This window comes from Suricata suricatta, chromosome 4 (assembly GCF_006229205.1).
Source record: "Suricata suricatta isolate VVHF042 chromosome 4, meerkat_22Aug2017_6uvM2_HiC, whole genome shotgun sequence".
NCBI lineage: Eukaryota > Metazoa > Chordata > Mammalia > Carnivora > Herpestidae > Suricata > Suricata suricatta.
In genome coordinates, this window is record NC_043703.1 from 33,762,049 (window position 1) to 33,782,668 (window position 20,620).

The window sequence follows — 20,620 nt, forward strand, 5'->3', positions numbered from 1 at the left end:
TATTTTTAAACCTATATATCAGTCCCTGTGAAAAGATCAAAGTAAGTGTGGCTTTGTTATTTGGTCCCTAGGACTCTCTGGTTGGTATTTGCTATTCTCATAGTTGCTGGGACTTCTCCAAACTAGTGCTTTTTTCATTATCATGTGGATAATTCTGGTTTCAAAGATCACCATAAAATATGAAATTGTATCCCAAATAGTTTTCCCCCTTTCTGGTGGTGATGACACTAAAACTTTGTAGTATATACATATTATATGTAATATGTATATATAAATATTATATATATAATATGTCTATATAAATGGCTGATAGTTTAGCAAATGAAATAAATTAATTGAAAGGATTGAAAGGGTATTCATATATCCTTGTATATATCCTTTGTAGTATATACATATTATATATATATATATATATATATATATATATAAAACACTGGGTACGAATTTATGTGTATTTTGCATGTATACATGTGTCCATGCCTCTGTGTGTGTGTGTGTGTGTGTGTGTGTGTATGTTAGGAATCAATCACTAGCTTTCATGTAGAAAGGAATGTTGCCAAATAAATATGCATATAAATTCCTATTTATTGAAAATGTAACTATTATAGCAACATTAAAAAATCAGTGTTTGTCCAATTATTTTCTGCAGGCAGTATCATGCACTGCAGCATAGTTTCTCATTAGATTAAATCACACTGTTCTTAAATGCCATTTTACCAGCTGTTACCGGATAAAGGGTGAACGGAACAGTTTGTAGTGGCAAATATGCGACTCTCTGGCGAGCGTCCTTGCCAACATTGCTACCAGCTGTGTATATTGTTTATCAAAAACAAATGCCCTTACTGGGTTTTCTTAAATTTTATTGAAGTGTGGCTTTTTTTTTTTCCAGGTTATTTTACATGTTTCTCAGAGAGAAAAATGTTGCCAAGCCTGTAAATTAAGTCAAATTCAAATAATAATTGGAAGCATTTTAGGTTTTAATTTAAAGTAAAATGCAAGAATTCTATTAGTGAAAGCTAGATGCATCAAAATAGAGTCAACTAGATTCCCTAATCCCCCAGATAGATTTTTACACAGCAGCTTTTAAAAAATATTCTACATTTCCAATAGTCTAAACTGGGATCTAATTATTAATAACCAAAACTTCTTAAACATTGTTCCAATATGATATGAAAGGACATAATGCCCAATTTATTGCCTTTTCAAAAAAAGCTTTAATAATTTTTCTTACCCGGAGTCAGAGTTTTTTCCTTACAGACAAGAAAAGACCCAGGTGCTGAAAAATCTGGCCAAGATCACACAACTTATTAGTAGGTAGGACCATCAGGTCATATAAATTCCAAAGATACCATTTGTATTATGCAAATGGATAAATTTGTTACTGGACCTATAGATTGCCACATCTGACTTCAATTCCCATTCACTTTACTATATCCTGTTGAACAACAAAGTTTTTGTGACTTATAAAGCACAAGAGAAATACTAAATGTTAACATTCTAAACTATAGCAAAAATGAAATTTTATTATTGATTTATAGAAAGACATCACCAAGATCATTTAGATTTCAAGCAACCAGCAAGTCATCCTAAGTACATAAGTATATATTAGGTGAAATAAAGGGGTAATTATTTCCTTATTTTATTATCAGCATCCTCTTATTTTTTCTTACCATCTGCCTCTAATATTTTAGTTTTTCAATGAACAAGCACACACAGATACACATGCATATACACATGCATATATACACATGTACATTGTTATTTACAGAAGTATAAGAAAGTGCTTGCCCAGCTAAATAGCAAGTTAGTTTACATTGCCCTTCTTCTCAGGGCTAATTCTCAGCTTTATATTTAGATATCTTTTCAACATACTGAAATCACTGTTTCTTCTGTGCTTCACTGTGAATTTCACTACACACCCGAACCCTGAATGAACCATTCTGATTACTAGGTTGAGGATTTTTGAAAAAAATCTCAAGGATTTCCTTGAGAAACAAGGAAAGTATGCTATGTTTATGCCAAAGTTGCTATGTATCAATATTCAATCAGAACCAAGTAATGGCTGCCCTGCCCGTAGATGCCCAACGTTACCGGAATCACCACCACTCCCTAATGTATTGTGCCGGTCCACGTCATGCACTTACTTACCTGGTGGTCCGTGGTTGATGACATTTGAAACCCCTGGGAAATAATATTGAGAGTGGCTGGAAACATTTCTTCAAGAGCCAGAGTAGGAACATAAAAGCACATTCTATGTGGCTATTGAGAAGGTCATATTTGAACACATATTTGAACAATGTATTCTTTTTAGCTGGTTCCAACCAAACATTTTATTTTCATGCTTAAATATCTTCAGTGGCTCTCACATAGCTCTTCAGAATTCCATTTAACTTTCCAGTGATCATTTGCCACTGGCACTCACTGTCCTTCCAAAAGTAGACTTCTGAATGACTTAATCTCTGTATCCCAGCTTTGACCGTAGGATGCAGGAGGGCAGTGTCTGTGTCTTTTTCACCATTAAATTCCCAGTGCCTAGCAAGGCCCTGGAAAAATAAGGCATCCAGCAACTTAGAAAATGAAATGTGGATGAATTGATTGAAAGGATGTTGAATATGTTTGGTTTGCTGGGGGGAGAATGGATGGATGCTTAATGTTCCCACAGCTCTGCAATGAGGAACAAAGAGCCAGTGGACAACACTGTTATCCTTCCTGTGGTCAATTTGACTCCTGTCCGACTTTGGCCTAGTTGCCTTATATACTATGTCTCACAACATATCAGTTTCAATAGGAGTCCAGCCTTGATGAACTTTTATTTTATCTGTTTATTGAAGCTAGCAGTCTCCAAAAGCTATAGTTTCCATTTTTCATCCTTTTTTGACTCTGGAGATCCACCTGGAGGAATGTCCTCAGTGACAATGAATGACAGTCAGCACCTTTGTGTGGGTTTTAGCCTCCAGCCTCTGCTTCCATTGGTTTCCTTGAACCTACTTCCCCAACTAGACCTATGACTTTTGCTCCTTCCTGGTTCTCTCCTCTCTGTCAGGTCCTTGGAAGGGCCATTTGTTTCCTTACAAGTATTAGTTTGGTCCTTATCATTCCTTGGTCCCTGAATACTGCCTTTCACCATATCCCTTAAATCCATGCCTCACACACCTCTGTGAGGCTCTGAGGCAACCCCCTGCTTGCCTTGAAGAGAAACACAAGAACATTCCCACACAAAACTTCCTGTCCGAATTGGCCCGTGAGTTCTTTTGCTTTTCTCAACCTTCCTCCACATCCTTTTCCAATCGGTTATCTGTTTCTTTTTACGAGTTTACCAGTTTGGGAGTAGATTTGTAAATTCACCATTTGGAAGTAGTGTAAATTTGAGTTTTTCATTTTAATGCTAATCTAAGAATGAACATAAGTATGTTTTGGAACATTTGAATGAGCACCTTACAACTGGATTACTGCCAAGCTGTTTTGGTGTCCACATTTCAGTCTGTACACAAATAGCACTGTTTTAGTGATCCAGGTTAATGGGAAAATAGCATAGGCAGAACAAATATTTAAACGCTACTAACAAGTCAGGGGAAGTCTAATGCCATCACAGACAGAATGCCCTGTAAATAAATCATTTACAAGAATTTATATAAAGACAAGTGTTGGGAAAACAGACATCAAAATAAAATAAGTAATAGTATAGACATGATGAACTAAAAATGTTTTTTTGTTATAGCAACCGTTATTATGTGAGCCAACATTCTGTTTTTGGAAAGCAAACAACATGCTTTGTCACATAAATTGTTAATTTGTACTGTTTATTTTGGTAGAATTTGTATTTCATTTCTAAATTTAATTTGATTATTTATAAGAATTTTGTATGGATGTCGTTTACAGATAGCTTTATGTTTGAAGATATTTAAGTAAAATAATAATAAACATAACAACTTTGGGAATACATGATAGAAAAAAAAAAGAAATTTGGGGCAGCATGAATGCCTTACATGAATTTCAACCACTGTTGCTCCTTCTTAAAGCCTTTTCTTAAAACCTTTTCTTAGAATGCTTGTCACCATACAGAATGAAATTAAGTTTACTAATTCATTTGTGACCAGAATAAAAGAAAATATTAAATCATAGATGTTTGCAGTTTGCCACCTCCCCTTGCCTGCCAAAGGACATTCAGTCCCCTACTCCAACCCCTACTCCAAACGCTCCAGTTGGACTTCCAAGAAATAGGGAGGATCTACTAGGTAATATGAAAACAGAAAAGCTGAAAGGAGTAAGATAGCTTTAATGAGTTTTTTAATTTTAAAATGAAAATAATCCCAGGGTGCCTGGGTGGCTCAGTCGGTCAAGCCTCCAACTTCAGCTCAGGTCATGATCTCATGGTTCATGAGTTCAAGCCTCGTGTCAGGCTCTGTGCTGATGGCTCAGAGCCTGGAGCCTGATTTGGATTCAGTGCCTCTCTCTCTCTCTCTCTGCTCCACTACTACATGAGCTCTGTCTCTGTCTCTCAAAAATGAATAAATGTTAAAAAAAAATAAAATGAAAATAATCCTGAAAATAAAGCCAGAAAAAGACACTACAAGAACAGAAAACTACAAGTCAATATCCTTTATTAATACTAATGCAAAAATCCTTAAAATACTACCAGTGCAAATTCAACAGCGTACTAAAAGAAAAATTATACACCATGTGCAAGTAGGATTTATTCATGGACTGCAAGGATGGTTCAGCATACAAAAATCAATCAATACAATACATTAACAGCATAAAAGAAAAATTATGATTATCTCGATGAATTAAGAAAAAGCATTTGCCAAAATTCAATACTTTCTCAGTGATAAAAACACTCAGCAAACTAGGAATAGAAGGAAACTACCTTGACATAACAAAGGCATATATGAAAAACCCAGAGCCAACATCATATTCAATGGTGAAAGACTTTAAGACTAAGTGAGAAATAAAGCAATGGGATGTTTGCTTTTGCCACTTCTACCACTTCTAATCAACATAGTACTGGAAGTCCTTGCCAGAGTACTTTGCAAAAAATAAAAAATAAAAAATAAAATAAAAGGAATCCAAATTGAGAAGAAAGCAGTAAAAGTATCTCCGTTCACAGATGAACATCTTAATGATGTCAACCCTATTCAAAGCAATCTAAAGAGTCAATGCAATTCTTACCAAGATTCCAATGATTTTTTTCAGGAATAGAAAATTCTATCTTAAAACTTACACAGAATCTCAAAGGACCGTGAAAAGCCAAAATGATCTTGAAAAAGAACAATGTTGGACATCTCTTACTTCTTGATGTCAAAACTTACTACAAAGCTATAGTACTAAAAACAGGGTAATACTGACATAAAAACAAACAGATAGACTGATGGAATAGGAAAAAGAGCCCAGAATTAAACCATTGCATATACGGTCAAATGGTTTTCAAAAATAACAACTATAACAATTCAATGGAAGAAAGATCATCTTTTCAACAAACAGTATTGGGAAAATGGAATATCCAGATGCAAAATAATGAAGTTAGAGTCTTCAGGACTAGTAGGGTAGCAATTATTTAAAACAAAACAAAACGAAACCAAATCTGAAAACCAGAAAAGAAAAAATGCTAGTGAGGATGTAGATAAATTGAAATCCTTGTGCACTGTTGGTGAAAGTGTAAAATGGTACAGATGCTATGTAAAGCAGTGTGCCAGTTTCTCAAAATAATCAGAATTACCATAATGTACAGCAATTGAACTTCTGGGCATACACCTGAAAGAACTGAAAGCAGGGTTTCAAACAGGTATCTGTATATCTATCTTCATAATGGGATGAATAGATGAATAGAAAAATGAAATGTAGCAATATATATGTATGTAAATACATGCAATATACAATATATATCATATTATATACACAATACACAATATATAATGCAATATTATGCAGCCTTAAGAAGGAAGGATTTTCTGACATGGGTTACAATATTCTAAGTAAACAACATTATGCTAAGTAAAATAAGCCAATCACACAGAGACAAATATTGTAGTCATTCCACTTATATGAAGTACCTAGAAGAGTCAAATTTATAGAGACACAAAGTAGAATGTGATTACAAGGATCTGTACTGTTTAATGAGTATAAAGATTAAGTTTGGGAAGATGAAAATGTTCTGAAGATGGATGTTGGGGATACTTGCACAATGCGAATTTACTTAGTGCCACAAACAAATACATTAAAGCATGGTCAAAATGATAAATTTTATGTTATACATATTTCTATAACAATAAACAAAAGGAGAGTAACTGTTTACGAGGAGGAAGAGACAAATAAAAGAGGAAATGAAAGGCAAGAGCCTTAAGGAGATGGACTGTCTGGACTTGGGTGTCAATTTTAGATAGGGGGTTGAAAATGGAGCAGAGAGAAATTTGGAGGTGAGGAACATTTTTACTGTCCAGGTAGAAAATATTGAGAAGAGTAAAGAACTGAGCAGTGATAATTTTGAGAGTCTTCTGCTAAACATTACACACTCATTCTCTTTTGTTAACAATCTTAGAGATATGTCAGTGATGAACTACATTGCTTGTATTCCGGTTGAGGGAATCTTTTTTTAATGATGATCTATACAAAGCATCTCACAAACCTCAAGGTATGCTGTAGTTGTATACTTCTTTGCTTAACATTTATTAAGATCCTACTATATCTCAGGGCACATGGGTGGCTCAGTCGGTTAAGCATCCAGCTCTTGATTTTGGCTCAGGTCATGATTGCAAGGTTTGTGAGTTTGAGCCCTCAGTTGGTCTCTGCACTGTCAGCTCAGAGCCTGCTTGAGATTCTGTCTCTCCCTCTCTCTTTCTCTGCCCCTCCCCTGTTCACTCACATGCTCTCTCTCTTTTTCTCTCTCTCAAAATAAATAAATAAACTGTAAAAGAAAAAGAACTTACTATATGTCCTCTGAGGATAACTTCAGATATTCGAGATCAAGATTTGGGACATAGATTAAGTAATGTGTGTTTATTCTGGTTTTCTGAAATAAATGGAGACTTCTGAATATCGCCCTTTGAGTTGACCTTATCCTAATTATCCCCACATATATTTGTAGATTTATTTGAAGCATTATATCTTTTCATATTTGATTTGCTCACTTAGGAAAACAATTTGAACATTAAAAAACAAAGAATGACCTCTTGTAGTGGAGAGAAGCTTTTCTGTTCTAAACATACTATTTTTAGAATAAGAAATGAACAGAGAGAATGAAAAGGGGCAGAATAAACATTTCATTTGACAATCTGTCACACACAAAATCGAGCAGCAAGGCTGTGTGTGATGAACAGACTGCTGTCGTAGACCAGCCCTCTACATATGGAAGAAACAATCATTTCTCCTCGAATGCTCTTGCTTTTATTTCTCTTCCACAATTCTCTGAAAATCTACAGACACAGAGCACACAAGCATGAATGGAGGGGAAAATGAAGACATGGCAAATTCAAGAACAAATGTGTAAATTTCATCTACCACTGAAGAATATAAAAACTGTGCATAGATAGCTTAAAATTATGTTTTCATCCATTTAGGATAACAAGAGTTTTCAGCTTCCTATTGAAAGAAGTTCAACAGGAGAAGCTGCTTTTTATTCAAAACATTTCAAGTTAAAATTCAATTGAAATATCAAATTGCTTCCTTCTCAGGGAAACATCCAAATTCATCTATTCTTCTTTAAAGATTTTTTTAAAGAATAAAGAAACCTCTTCTGATTAACATCCTACAAATGTTTGATTGGTGCTATCAACAAAAAAATCTGATCTCCAGGGTGCCTGGGTGGCTCAGTCAGTTGAGTGTCTGACTCTAGATTTCAGCTCATGTCAAGATCTCATGGTTCCTGAGTTTGAGATCTTGGGCTCTGAGCTGACAGCAAGGAGCCTGCTTGGGCTTCTCTCTCTCTCTCTCTCTCTCTCTCTCTCTCTCTCTCTCTCTCTGCCCCTCCCCTGCTCATACTCTCTATCTCTCAAAATAAATAAACCTTTTTTTAAACTACCTGATCTCTTTCAGCTATCTGAAATCTTGGTTCCACTCAGCAAAAGTTTTTCTTTGAACAGTTCTCTCATTCCTATTTGCTTTTATAATTTCATCAGTCTTCTCAAGACCACACTGTCTGGGAGCTTATATTCTCCTCTTTCTCCTACAAATCAATTCAACTGCTTCTTGGCACAACATTCTGCCTCATTGGATACTTCTGAGCACATCCTTATTCTCTTTACAAAAGTGCTTAAATTCAACACATGTCAACTTCTTCACCTGTAAACTGGGGTAATACCGGGTGGTGAATGAATTGACTAGTAATAATAATAGCTGCATTAGAGTTCTCCAGAGAAACAGAACCAGTAAAGTATGTAGACATAGATATAGACATAAATATAGCTATAAAGGGGCGCCTGGGTGGCTCAGTCGGTTAAGTGACTGACTTTGGCTCAGGTCATGATTTTGTGGTTTGTGAGTTCAAGCCCCGCTTTGAGCTCTGTGCTGACAGCTCAGAGCCTGAAGCCTGCTTCAGACTCCCTCTCTCTCTCTCTCTCTCTCTCTCTCTCTCTCTCTCTCTCCCTCCCTCCTCTGCTCACACTCTGTCTCTCAAAAATAAATACATGTTAAAAAAGTTTAAAAAATAAATATAGATACAGATACAAATATAGATATATAGATACAGATATAGAATAGGAGATTTGCAATAGGAACTGGCTTATGCAAGTATGGAAACTGATAAGTTCCATGATCTGACATCTGCAAGCTGCTGGAGAACCAAGTAAGTCATTCAGTCTCAGTCTAAAGGCCTGAGGATCTAGGGCTGATGGTCTAAGTTTTGGTCAAGTTCAAAAGCCCAGAACCAGGAGCAATGATGTCCAAAAGTTGGAGAAGATGAATATCTCAGCTCAGGCAGAGGAAGAAAGAGAGCGAGAATTCTCTCTTCTTCTGCTATTTTGTTCTATTCAGCTCCTCAATGACACACCCTGAAATAATGATTTACCAACTCCCTGGGCATTCCTTTGCCCAGTCTAATTACACATAAAAATAACCATGCCAGTAGTTGATACCTACGGAGTACAGTATGTGCAGAGTACTGTGTTTGCTGTTCTACATTTGGTGAAGCACCAGCATCCAATGGTTAAAGGTCCTGGCTCTAAAATCAAACTGCTTAGTCTGAAATCTTGACCAACCCTTGACCAATTACTAGTATGTAATCTAGGCAAGTTAGTTCACCCCTTGGTGCATCAGTTTCCTCATCTGTAAATAATAATACCTATCTCTTAGGGCAGTTGTGAGTAATTAGTAGTGCTTGCTGTTTGTTAAGTAACAATATATTAACATGTTTTAAATTCTTCACATCTTAAATATTTATTAAGTGCTTGGATGTCATAAATACATAACAAAACTTAGTTCTTATTAATCTGTGTTTAGTCTATTCTTTTTTCATACTATTGATGTAATGAATAAGTGAGAAACAGAGCAATGAATCCAGAGTGAAACTAAACACCTCGAAGTCTGGCTTAACCAGAATTTCCTTGATCCTTAACCAGTCGCAGTGACCGATATTACTATAATAGCTGGAGAAGGGGTACAAGAGTTTTTTGGGGCTGTGAGAATAAGTAGCATCTTCTCAGGAATTTTTGCTGTTCTTCTTGTCCAAATATTAGGACTTCCTCTGGCTCGGGCACTATGGAGAAAAAATACAGTGGCAAATTCTGCGACCTGTCTGTACCTTTTCATGATAACCTTGGGGGTCACATTGCACAGTTTGAGAAATATGGGTTTAAGCTATATTTTCTCTGCTTGTTGATGAGTGTGTCATATGGGACAAAATCAAAGGCCATCCTGAGGTTGAGATATATTGTGTTTATTGCTTGTCTGCTATCTGGAATGTGCCTTGCTCTGTCAGCAAAGGCTATTAGATTGGTCTTTGATAATTTGCTCTTCTAACTCATGTTAGTTATTGGTCTGCAATCTTAGTGTTTACAAATTGATTTTCTGGCGATATGCTCCAATATTTTTACACAGACTGCAGTTAACATGTATTGGTCTATAATTTATAACATTAAAAAATTTTCAAACAAATCTTTGTAGAGATCTCTCATATCCTTTAAGCATCTCTCCCATCATCTGTATGTTCTTGAGTAATTCCTTATTATACTGCAGGGTGATGGTCTTCAGTCCTGTGGAGATAAGCACATACAAGTATTCTAGGTAATTAGATTTTATTGCTTGCATTTAATCTTACTATCCTTCCTTTTCATCCCTCCTTTACTACTTCTTTTTCTTCTCATCTTTCCACCTTCCCTCTTCTTTCCATTACTATTCAAATAAAAATAAAGGCCATATAAAAGCTTACCTGCTATATTGCTTCTCAACCTTTTGGCTAAGATCAAGTGTAAAACTTACTTGCTATAGATATTCTTGAATTGTCTATCCCTCTCATAACAGAATTCTACTATGTCTCACCCATTCCAAATCCACATAGCAATGCTAATTCTCTCAGTACCACTGAGAGGACAAAATAATAGTCCTGGGAAGTTCCAGGAAGAAGCTGGAGATCAGACTATCTTACCTTTTTAACTTGGACCTCTAGCAAAAAATATATCTATATTTATAAAATATATATCATATATATATCTACATACATATCTCTCCCAGAAAACGCTCATACACACAATTCTTACATTTATACACACAACTGAAACAAAACTTGCACAAACAATATGTAACTTTATTGCATGTGTTAGAGGCTATTTTGGCAAGGATGTGGGGAAACGGGAATCTTCTTGCACAGTTGGTGGGAATGCAACTGGTGCAGCTGCTCTGAAAAACAGCATGGAGGTTCCTCAAAAAATTAAAAATAGAACCACCCTATGACCCAGCAATAGCACTGCTAGGGACTTATCCAAAGGATACAGGGGTGCTGATTCATGGGGGCACATGTACCCCAATGTTTATAGCAGCACTATCAACAGTGGCCAAATTATGGAAAGAATCCAAATGCTTATTCTTTTCTATTTAAATATAAGAAATATTGATCATGAACTACTAAATTCATTTTATGAGCCACCAATGAGTTGTGGTTTGCAGGGTGAAGGACCCTTCCCTAGAGTTGCCTAAAGAGTTGAGGACCAGCCCATCTGGAACAACTGAAAGACATGCAAGACCGTAAAAAAGAGGTCTTTCTCTTTTCTTCTAGAGGTGTGTGTGTGTGTGTGTGTGTGTGTGTGTGTGTGTGGACGCATACCGTATGATAGGATATTCCTTATTAATAACAAAAACCAAAATGTATTTTCTTTTCTCAAAGTGTTGTCAGTCAACACATCACAATATTTGGCTAATAAATACAGTCACGGTAGGAAAGGTCTTTTCATGTAGCCACAGCCCCTGTGAATGTCGTACTCTTGCTTTGGGAACCCAGGCACACACCCACAAGGATCCATCCTCCGTATAAATGTGTGTGGTACATATTGGAGGTACTGGCGGAAGTAGCAAGCTGGAGGGGGTTCTGTTTTGCAAAGTTTGGTTTCAAAGTCTAAAAGTTGAATTTTTCTATCAACTGGACAATAAACAAATTCAGTCTTATTTTATTGACATATAATACGAGTTCTTCCTTTCTTTGTTTAGAGAATAAGCTGAACTTGACTGTTAGAATAGTGGTAAGTTCATTTGTACTGCTTGTAAATGGTAAACTTATATACATATAAGCATATGCATCCATCTGTGGTTTCATTGCTTTAGTCTTTAGAAGAAACTGAAGTTACAAAATTTGTCATAACAAAGCTGGAAAGAACAGCAAATAAGATTGTGAGTAGAAAGAGAGAGCATAAGGGCTTGCGATCCAAAGACAAGTAAGACTGTAGGACTTATGCAGGTAGAAAACAAAGTGGCAAGTGAAGAAGTTGTAATCAAGTATAAGATTCATTAGATTGAACAGGAGCAGTAAAACTCCAGGAAAGGACTAGAAAATATGTAGACATTAGATATAGAAAATAAGGGGATGCCAGGGTGGCCCAGTATGTTGAGTGTCCAACTTCAGCTCAGGTCATGATCTCATGGTTCATGAGTTCAAGCCCTGCATCAGGCTCTGGTGCTGACAGCTGGTATCCTGGACCTGTTTTGGATTCTTGGTCTCCCCTTCTCTCTACACCTCCTTGACTCAGGGGTGATTTTAGCAGAAGAAAGTCAATGATTCTAGGCTGGAACCATGAGATACTTAGAAAAACATCAAAATGGTCTTGGAGTAGGAGTTTGGGAGGAGTTGAGTCTTTGTTCGAATATTGCTGAAGTATAAGAGTCATATTTTTTAACAAATTTTGTAAGTGTTTATTTTTGAGAGAGTGTGTGAGTGGGCGTGAGTGGGTATGGGGCAGAGAGAGAGGCGGGCAGAGGATCCTAAGTAGGTTCTGTGCTAGCAGCAGCAAGCTTGATGTGGGAATTCAGGAATCATGAAATCATGATCTGAGCCCAAGTCAGATATTCAACCTGCTGAGCCACCCAGGCACTCCAAGAGTCATATTTTATAGCAGAGAGTAGTGGAGGAGTGTGGCTGCTCAGTTTGTTAGTTTCCTCTCACTCAAAGTTGTGTCAAATCAGAAAGCCTCTATGGGGCACCTGGGTGGCTTAGTCAGCTGAGCATCCAACTTCAGCTCAGACCATGATCTCATGGTTTGTGGGTTTGAGCCCCACATTGGGCTCTGTGCTGACTGCTAGCTCAGAGCCTAGAGCCTGCTTCAGATTCTGTGTCTCTTTCTCTATCTGCCCCTCCCCTGTTAATGCTCTGTCCCTCTCTATCTCTCGAAAATAAATGTATGTAAAAATTTTTTTTTAAATCAGATAGCCTCTGCAATCAGCAAAATATGAGAGAAACTCACATGGATGCTAGTTTTCAACAAATAATTTACAATGGGGAACATGTATCCCAAAAGAGACCTAAGACATATATCAACCTAAAGTAATTCACAGACCTTGCTTACACCTTATTTTGAGCAAATTATCTCAATAAAAAGCTGTTTGAGATTACTGGGGAAAGTTTATTTCTCCAACATTTGATGACATTAAGAAACTACCATTAATTTTTGAGATGTGATAATGGTTTGTGGATGGTACTTACAAAGAGTTCTTATCTTTCAGCAATAAATGCCAAAATATGTAAGCATGAAATTATATAATGTCTGGAATTTTCTTCAAAGTCAAGCAGGGTTATAAGTACATTCAATCATTTGATAAACATTCCAGGGCCCAGGGCACCTGGGTGGCTCAGTTGGTTAAGCGTCTGACTTCGGCTCAGGTCATGATCTCACAGTTTGTGGGTTCAAGCCCTGCATTGGGCTCTGCGCTGACTGCTAGCTCAGAGCCTGGAGCCTGCTTCAGATTCTTTCTCTGTCTCTCTCTCTCTGCCCCTCCCCTGTTCTCACTCTGCCTCTCTCTGTCTCTCAAAAATAAATAAAATGTAAAAAAAGATTTTTTAATATTTCAGAAATAAAATGTGAGTTATTGCTGAGCATTTGATGTCCAAGCAGGTGGGCCATGGAAAGTTCTGATTGTGTGGTTATAAAGAGAACCAATGGTTCTCTGTGTATGACACCATGATAATATATCAGAGATTTTTATTAATATCTATTTAAAATGTATTAATTATAATTTAAGTGCACTTAGGAAAAAATCTTTAATGTGAGGATTTGACTAATGTATCTTTGTTCTTATTGTTTCTCTTCACACTTGATGTCACCAGTACCACACACTGCACCATCTTCTGTTCAATGTTGAATTTTACTCCTGCTCAAACACCATCTCTGCAAAAAGCCACATATAGCTCCCTTGTATGGAGGAGACTATCTTGATGTCTTTTATGGCACTTACATGCCTCACCACAGCACAGCTAGGTGCGTTCCTATGTTTTACCCAACCAGAACTCGAGGACAAGGTCCATTCCAATCTTCTATGCCTTTGTATCGAGCCAGTGCAATGCTAGGCCCCCAGAAAGACATAATAAATAAACTGATGTCTCCCAAATGAACAAATAAATATACATATGGCAAGTGCAAAATTTCCGGACAAAGAAAGGCAAAAACAAAACAACAGCATCACTCTGGATTTCTGTCATCTTCATAGTGGAAGAGATTCTTCCAGACTTAATTAACAATAAAAACTTCATCAACTCATAACAGCAACTAGTTCCAGTTGCAGCCTTTTCACAGAACATCCTCTTCTTTCCATAGCTGATCAACAGCCACATTTTGTAGAATGGTTTGCTCATAAGCTGTCAAAACTCAGACAGCTCTTCTGTACATAAAGCAAGATAAACTGAAGTTGGAATTGGCTATCCTGAAAGTTAAACTACTTCTCTAAATACAGAATGCAAGTTTACTGCTTCATGAGCCTGTTGGCAGTTTCCCCAAAATGACCCACATTAGAGCCATGTAAACATTTTGAAGATTACACTACAGCCATTCTTGTCTTTTCTTTCCTCTAACGATTACTACAATGCATTCATTATGGGAAAGCACGCCCTAACAATGCCTCACTGAATTTTAAGGGAGCCGTGGTAGAGAGAAATGTTGTACATCCAAAAGCTATTAAGAAATCAAGATGTACAGACCAGAACTTATTTTCAAAGAGGTTAAGTTGCAGAAAATCTCTAGGGCTGTGTACTGCTTTGGCTAGTTCATATCCTACCACTAAAGAGTTTAATGGCTGGAATAAAGGCTGTCAAGAATATTAATATTATTTAAGTTTTAAACATCTGTATTTTAAAATAGTATAGAATAACCAAACTGGCACGCTTTAAGTAGGGGATGGTTGCTGTGGATTTTTTAAACTGTAGGAGTGTAATTATTGCAACTTCACCGGAATAAAAAAGAAGGAGAAATAATTTTTGTTTCTATATGTGATAATGAAAGGGGTAAGCATGGGGCACCAGACTGCCGGAGTCCAGCTCCAGCAGGTCCAGGGTTCCCCTGAAGGATGGACAGTGTCAGCACGAATGAGATGGGAATCTGCAAAGGGGGGAGGGAAGGAGAGAGCCACCAGGTTCTTTCTGCTCACCAGGCAGGCATCCCTGCTCTGACCTGAGAGTCAGCTTTATTTATTGAAAAAATGTATGGGGTACAAAACAGAAGTGGCAATTGCCTTAGACAATAGTTTCTGATAACAAATTCTTTGGGATGTAAAGATTTCCCAGAACATAGGTGGTGGAAGACTCATGCATAATCTTTACCATTAGAGATTGAAGTAAGTGACTCGATGCTTATCATATGGGGAAGGAAGGGATCTTTAGCATTCAAGTACAAGGCAAAGTTTTTAGAATAGCAAAGGCAAGAGTTAGGTCTTTGTGAGCAGGGGAGGGGAAAAAACAGGTTTTCTTAGGAAATGTAACATTTGCTCCTATAATCACAAGAGAAGAAACTCCTATCACAAGTTTTTTCACAAGGTACAGTTCACATATTTTTAGCATAAGAAGGCAAACCACTTCTGATAATAGTCAGGTGCCTTGGGGGGTTGGTGCTCAAGCAGAAATTGAATGGAGATTAAGTGTGGATAGATGCCGGTCTCCAGGTCTCCATCTGATGGTGGGAGGTCTTGAAACCTGCCTTGCCTAACAAGGAGATTTTCCCTCTACTTATGAGTTCAGAGAGACCCAGCTTCCTGCAACGGACTGAGCTACCCAGGCACCCCCCAAATGAGAGATTTTTTAAAAAATTCTCCATGATTTTAAGAAGTTGGGGTACCTTAGTAGCTCAGTCAGTTAAGCATCTGGCTTCGGCTCATGCCATGATCTCACAGGTCGTGGGTTCGAGCCCCGCATAGGGCTGTGTGCTGACAGCTAGCTCAGAGCCTGGAGCCTGCTTCAGATTCTGCTCATGCTGTCTCTCTCTCAAAAATAAATTAAAAAAACATTTAAAAAATCAAAAAAAAAAAAAAAGAAATAGTTCTATGACAGTTTTCCTTACAGTGTCACTTAACTGGGAAATGTGGAAATATACATTGCTTCTTTTTAAATTTGATAAAAAATTATTTTAAATATCTTTAATGTTGGCTTCTCTCATTTAAATAGTGTAACAATGAGGCCTAATCAAAAATCATCATATTTACTTTTGGAAGAGCATAGAGATATATGTATTTATTGTTTTAAAAACTAGATAAATAACAATATGAACGTCATTGAATGTCTCTAAGATTCTATTTCCCATTTAGGAACACCTTAGTAATACCTAAATCAAAAAGTATAATAATATGGATAACTTTACAATGAAATTGATCATGGAAGATAAACTTGATCAGGTATGCAACATTGCTTAGTATGGATACTCTTTTCATTTCATTTCATTTCACTTCAATTTCAATTCATTTTCTTATTTCTCTGTTCTTCAGGTTTTGTGATGCCACCAATTGAGGTATATACATACCTGAGGGAATTGAGGTATATATGTACCCAGAAGTAACATGTAATAAGACATCGTTGTAGAAGGGCATTGCTTACCTGCTTTGGACAGCAAAAGCGCCACAATTTTGATCACGACTTTCAGGTAAAGTGACTTTTATTTTTTTTAATGTTTTTTTTTAAATTTATTTTTGAGAGACAGGGAGAGACAGCACGAGCAGGGGAGGGTCAGAGAGAGAGGGCGATACGGAATCTGAAGACAGGCTCCAGGCTCTGAGCTGTCAGCACAGAGCCCAATGCGGGGCTCGAACCCACTAACCATGAGATCATGACCTGAGCCGAAGCCAGACGTTCAGGTGAAGAGCCCGAAGTGACTTTTCAAGACCTCCCTTCAAACATTTCTTCTCCACCACCCTGAGAATTCCAGGAGAATGATAGCCATGCCTGTACTACTCTCATTTGTATGTTTGGCATCTAGAACAGAAATTTGTAAAACCATTCACATTCTTAATGTTCTGTTCTAGATGTATTCCTCACCATGCTAGGTAATTTATCCAGAGTGAAGAGTTCAAATCATTTTTATGCTGAAGAATCTAAAGTATGTATCTCCCAATCATACACACATCCCTTCCATATCCGTGCACTTGTGTACAAACCCTACCGAAATTTCTGTGGATATTGTTAAACTCAATAGCCAACAGGGACTTCCTGACCTCTAAGATTCCTACTCTTTCTCCTTTTTTTTTTTTTAAGCTAGTAATGACACCATTCTTCATCTAGAACAAGAATCACCAAACCACAACCAGAGAGTCAAATTTGGCCCACTCGCTGGAAAATAAAATTGTATTGGGACATATAACCCCACACGTTTATGTATTATCTCTGGCTGCATTTACACTTACAAAGCAGAGCTGAGTAGTTGCAACAGAGATTTTTATGACCTGCAACCTTAAAATAGGTATTATCTGGCCCTATGCAGAAAAAGTTTGCCAATCCCTGATCTAGGGCAACCAAGGTAGGAATCCAGGACAGATCATTGATGTCCCCCCCAACCCCTGTCCCTCATTCCCTCATCCAATTAATTTCCATATCCAGTAAATTTTACCTCCTAAATAGTTCCTCAGTTCTGTTTCTGTCTCTATTTTTACTATCATTGAAGCCTAGTTTAGGCCCTTATCAATTTTATCCAAATGATTATAATATCCTGACTGGTCTTCCTGCCATTATTCTTGATCATCTTAAAGCCATCCTCCACACTAGTCGGCATCAATGAATTAAAAACAAATTTGATTCTATTCCCTATTCTGAAAATTTCCTTTTGGTTCTCTAATACTCACAGGATTAATTATCATTACCATGGCATTGCCTACAATAATCTGGCACATTTAAATATCTCTGGCTTCATCACCCACCGTTCCCTGTTCTAATTTTATTCTACAGCATCATGAAGTTACTTACTGTGCTCCTGGAATGTTTATTATTTTTCATTCTGTTTTGTGTTTGTTCAGGCTGCCCTCTCTTTCTGGAATGGTCTCCCACTCTCAGCTTCACTTCTCCTAACTAACATGGACCCATCCTTTAATTCTCACTTGACATAGTCCAGGAAGTCATGTCTTCCTTTTCCACCCTACCATAACACCTGTGCTTATATTTACCACAGCACGGAATGCATAGCATTTTCAGTCTTCTGTTCCTGATCTCTTGAGCGAACTTGTTTTAGAATAACAGAATTTCTTTCCTTCTCCCCTTTCTAACCAGATCCTGATCTCCTTGTTCAAAGTTTAGAGTGGAATTTACCACACCCACATCTTAGGAAGATAGGCTTTCATCAGCTTGAGGCAATCAACTTATTTAACATTCTTAATCACAGTGATAAGTTTATCCCATCCTCTTCAAGAAATACCAGCATAAGGCACCTGCACAAGCATACTTTTGAAAAGGTGATTCACAGATGGCCTGGTTGAAGAGAATCTCAGAACTTTTGCTGGGAACTGCAGGTCTTTGGCTCCAATTCTTCTGCTGGCTTGGTGCAAACAGAATCTAATATTTAATATTATATTAATATTATATTTAATATTTAATATTGGGACCACTACAGCTTCAAGACCAGCTTCTTTCAGCCTTATGTTGAGGCTGAAAATGAATCCTCTCAGAACAAAGAGTCATCAACTCTTCAGTTTTGGTGATATTGTTTTAGTTCAAAATTTCTTTAGTGTGAGCCAGCTTGGGTTTGTGATTCTTTTTTTTTTTTTTTTTTACTTATAACCAAAAGAATTATAATACTAATTATCTTTAACAGCTTATGAATATCTTGAGGAGAGCGAGCATGTCTTACCTGTTTCTTCATAGGTCATAGGTCATGGAGTGCCTAACACAGAAGATGATCTGGAAAATATATTTCCTTAACTAATAAATATATTTGTAGCAAAGCTTAAAATTGCTCTATCGTGGGAAGCCTATCTAAGTAAATTTACTCAAATTGAAGAAACCTGAACTTACACAATCTATTGAAAGCCATATAACCTCACCAATTTTAACTTGTTACTCAACCTGTGGTAAATAGTATATAAGAGGATTTTGACAGCCACTTTGAATCTGGTCTCACTAGTAACTATCATAGTGTCATACCTCTGGAAATGTCCCTCTCCCACCACCCCCTTTCTTAAAATTTATTTACTTTGAGAGAGAGAACAAGAGTGAGAGCAGGGGAGGGTCAGAGAGACTCCAGAGTTGTCAGTGGAAGCCCAACATGGGGCTCAATCCCAGGACCCATGAGCTCATGACCTAAGCCCAAATCATGACCCATGAGCTTAACTGACTGAGCCACCAGGAACCTCTCCCTCCTTTGTTTTAAACAGTTACTTAACTTGTTTTTTCTGGGTGTCTCATCCATTCAACATCCATGTCTTACATTGTCCTATGTTCCAATTAGACTTCTTAGACAATAGTTGTTTCCATTTATTTAGCTCTTCATGCCCATGTAAGAGTATTTTTATTTTCTCTCATTGCAGTTTTTTAAAAAATTCTATTTTAGGTGAGACTATGTAGTCAATGTATTTCTGTAGCTCTAGCAACTAGCTCTAATGTAATACCTCACAGTTTGAGGCAACATTGTCCATTTCAATTCTTACTTGAAATACTGTCTCCTACCTGTTACCCAAAAAAGAAATTCTTTCTTTGTGGGCTTTGTACTGGAAGAACTTCTGTATATTGTTATTTCTCTCATACAAATGAGAAAACTTTTACTATGAATCCCAATTTGTTTCTGTCAAAATTATCATAAATTACCAATCATATGAATCACTAACCTGATTATATTTTAAGTGTCACTAAACATGTATGTCAGCTCTTAGGGACCATGATTTTAACATTTAAGACTCAGGCCTACTTTAATGGATCTAAATCACAATAGTAGTTGAAAAAATAAACAGCTAGTCTCCCACTGGTTTACCACCTTGTAGTCCTCACGATATCTGCCCAGCCAAAGCTAGATCTAAGGAAATGGTCTGACTATATGGTGATTTATTATGCATGGCTCTATGCAGAGAAAAATGGAGATGCTGCCTTATGGGACACGAATTTGGAATGTCAAAGAGAATCGAGGCACTAGTAGTGGGAGAAATAACTGAAAGAATATAATGACAGAGGCCATTATGTAGAGGAGGTGTGATAAACAGTGGGGGTCATGAATGAGCCAAGTGTTTGAGGAAACAGAATATAAGAGAGAAAACCTCTTGCTTTGAGGCAGAAGCAGAGGGTGCAGTAGTGAGAAAAAGGGGCACAGACCCGAGAAAGCAACTGGAGGGAGCACCAAAAAGAATCCCTCCTGCAGCAGGCTCTAAAGGGGCCCATGCGCTCCTGCTGCCAGCACTCCAGGGATGCTTGTGGGGTTTTGAAAATGCCCCACTACCAGCAGCAGCACCAATAGAGTGAAGATTAAATCTACGTGGTTCCAGCTGCTACTGACGTCAGCTTGGTCAGTATTTCTGGTTTATTTGTTTTGGATGTGTAAGATCTACTTGGCTAAAGCTCTTAATTCTTTATTCCAAAATGTACCCAGACAATAAATATTTTTGTTGTTTAAAGAAAAAGAAAAACCTCATTCCACTTTCTATTCCATTTAACTATAAGAATCTAACTGGAGCAATTGTGATCTCAGACTTAGAGGTTAGCCAGCGGAGGAAAAATCAGTCAAAAGTCAAATTTTAAGTAAAAGGAATTTTTCTATCATGTTTA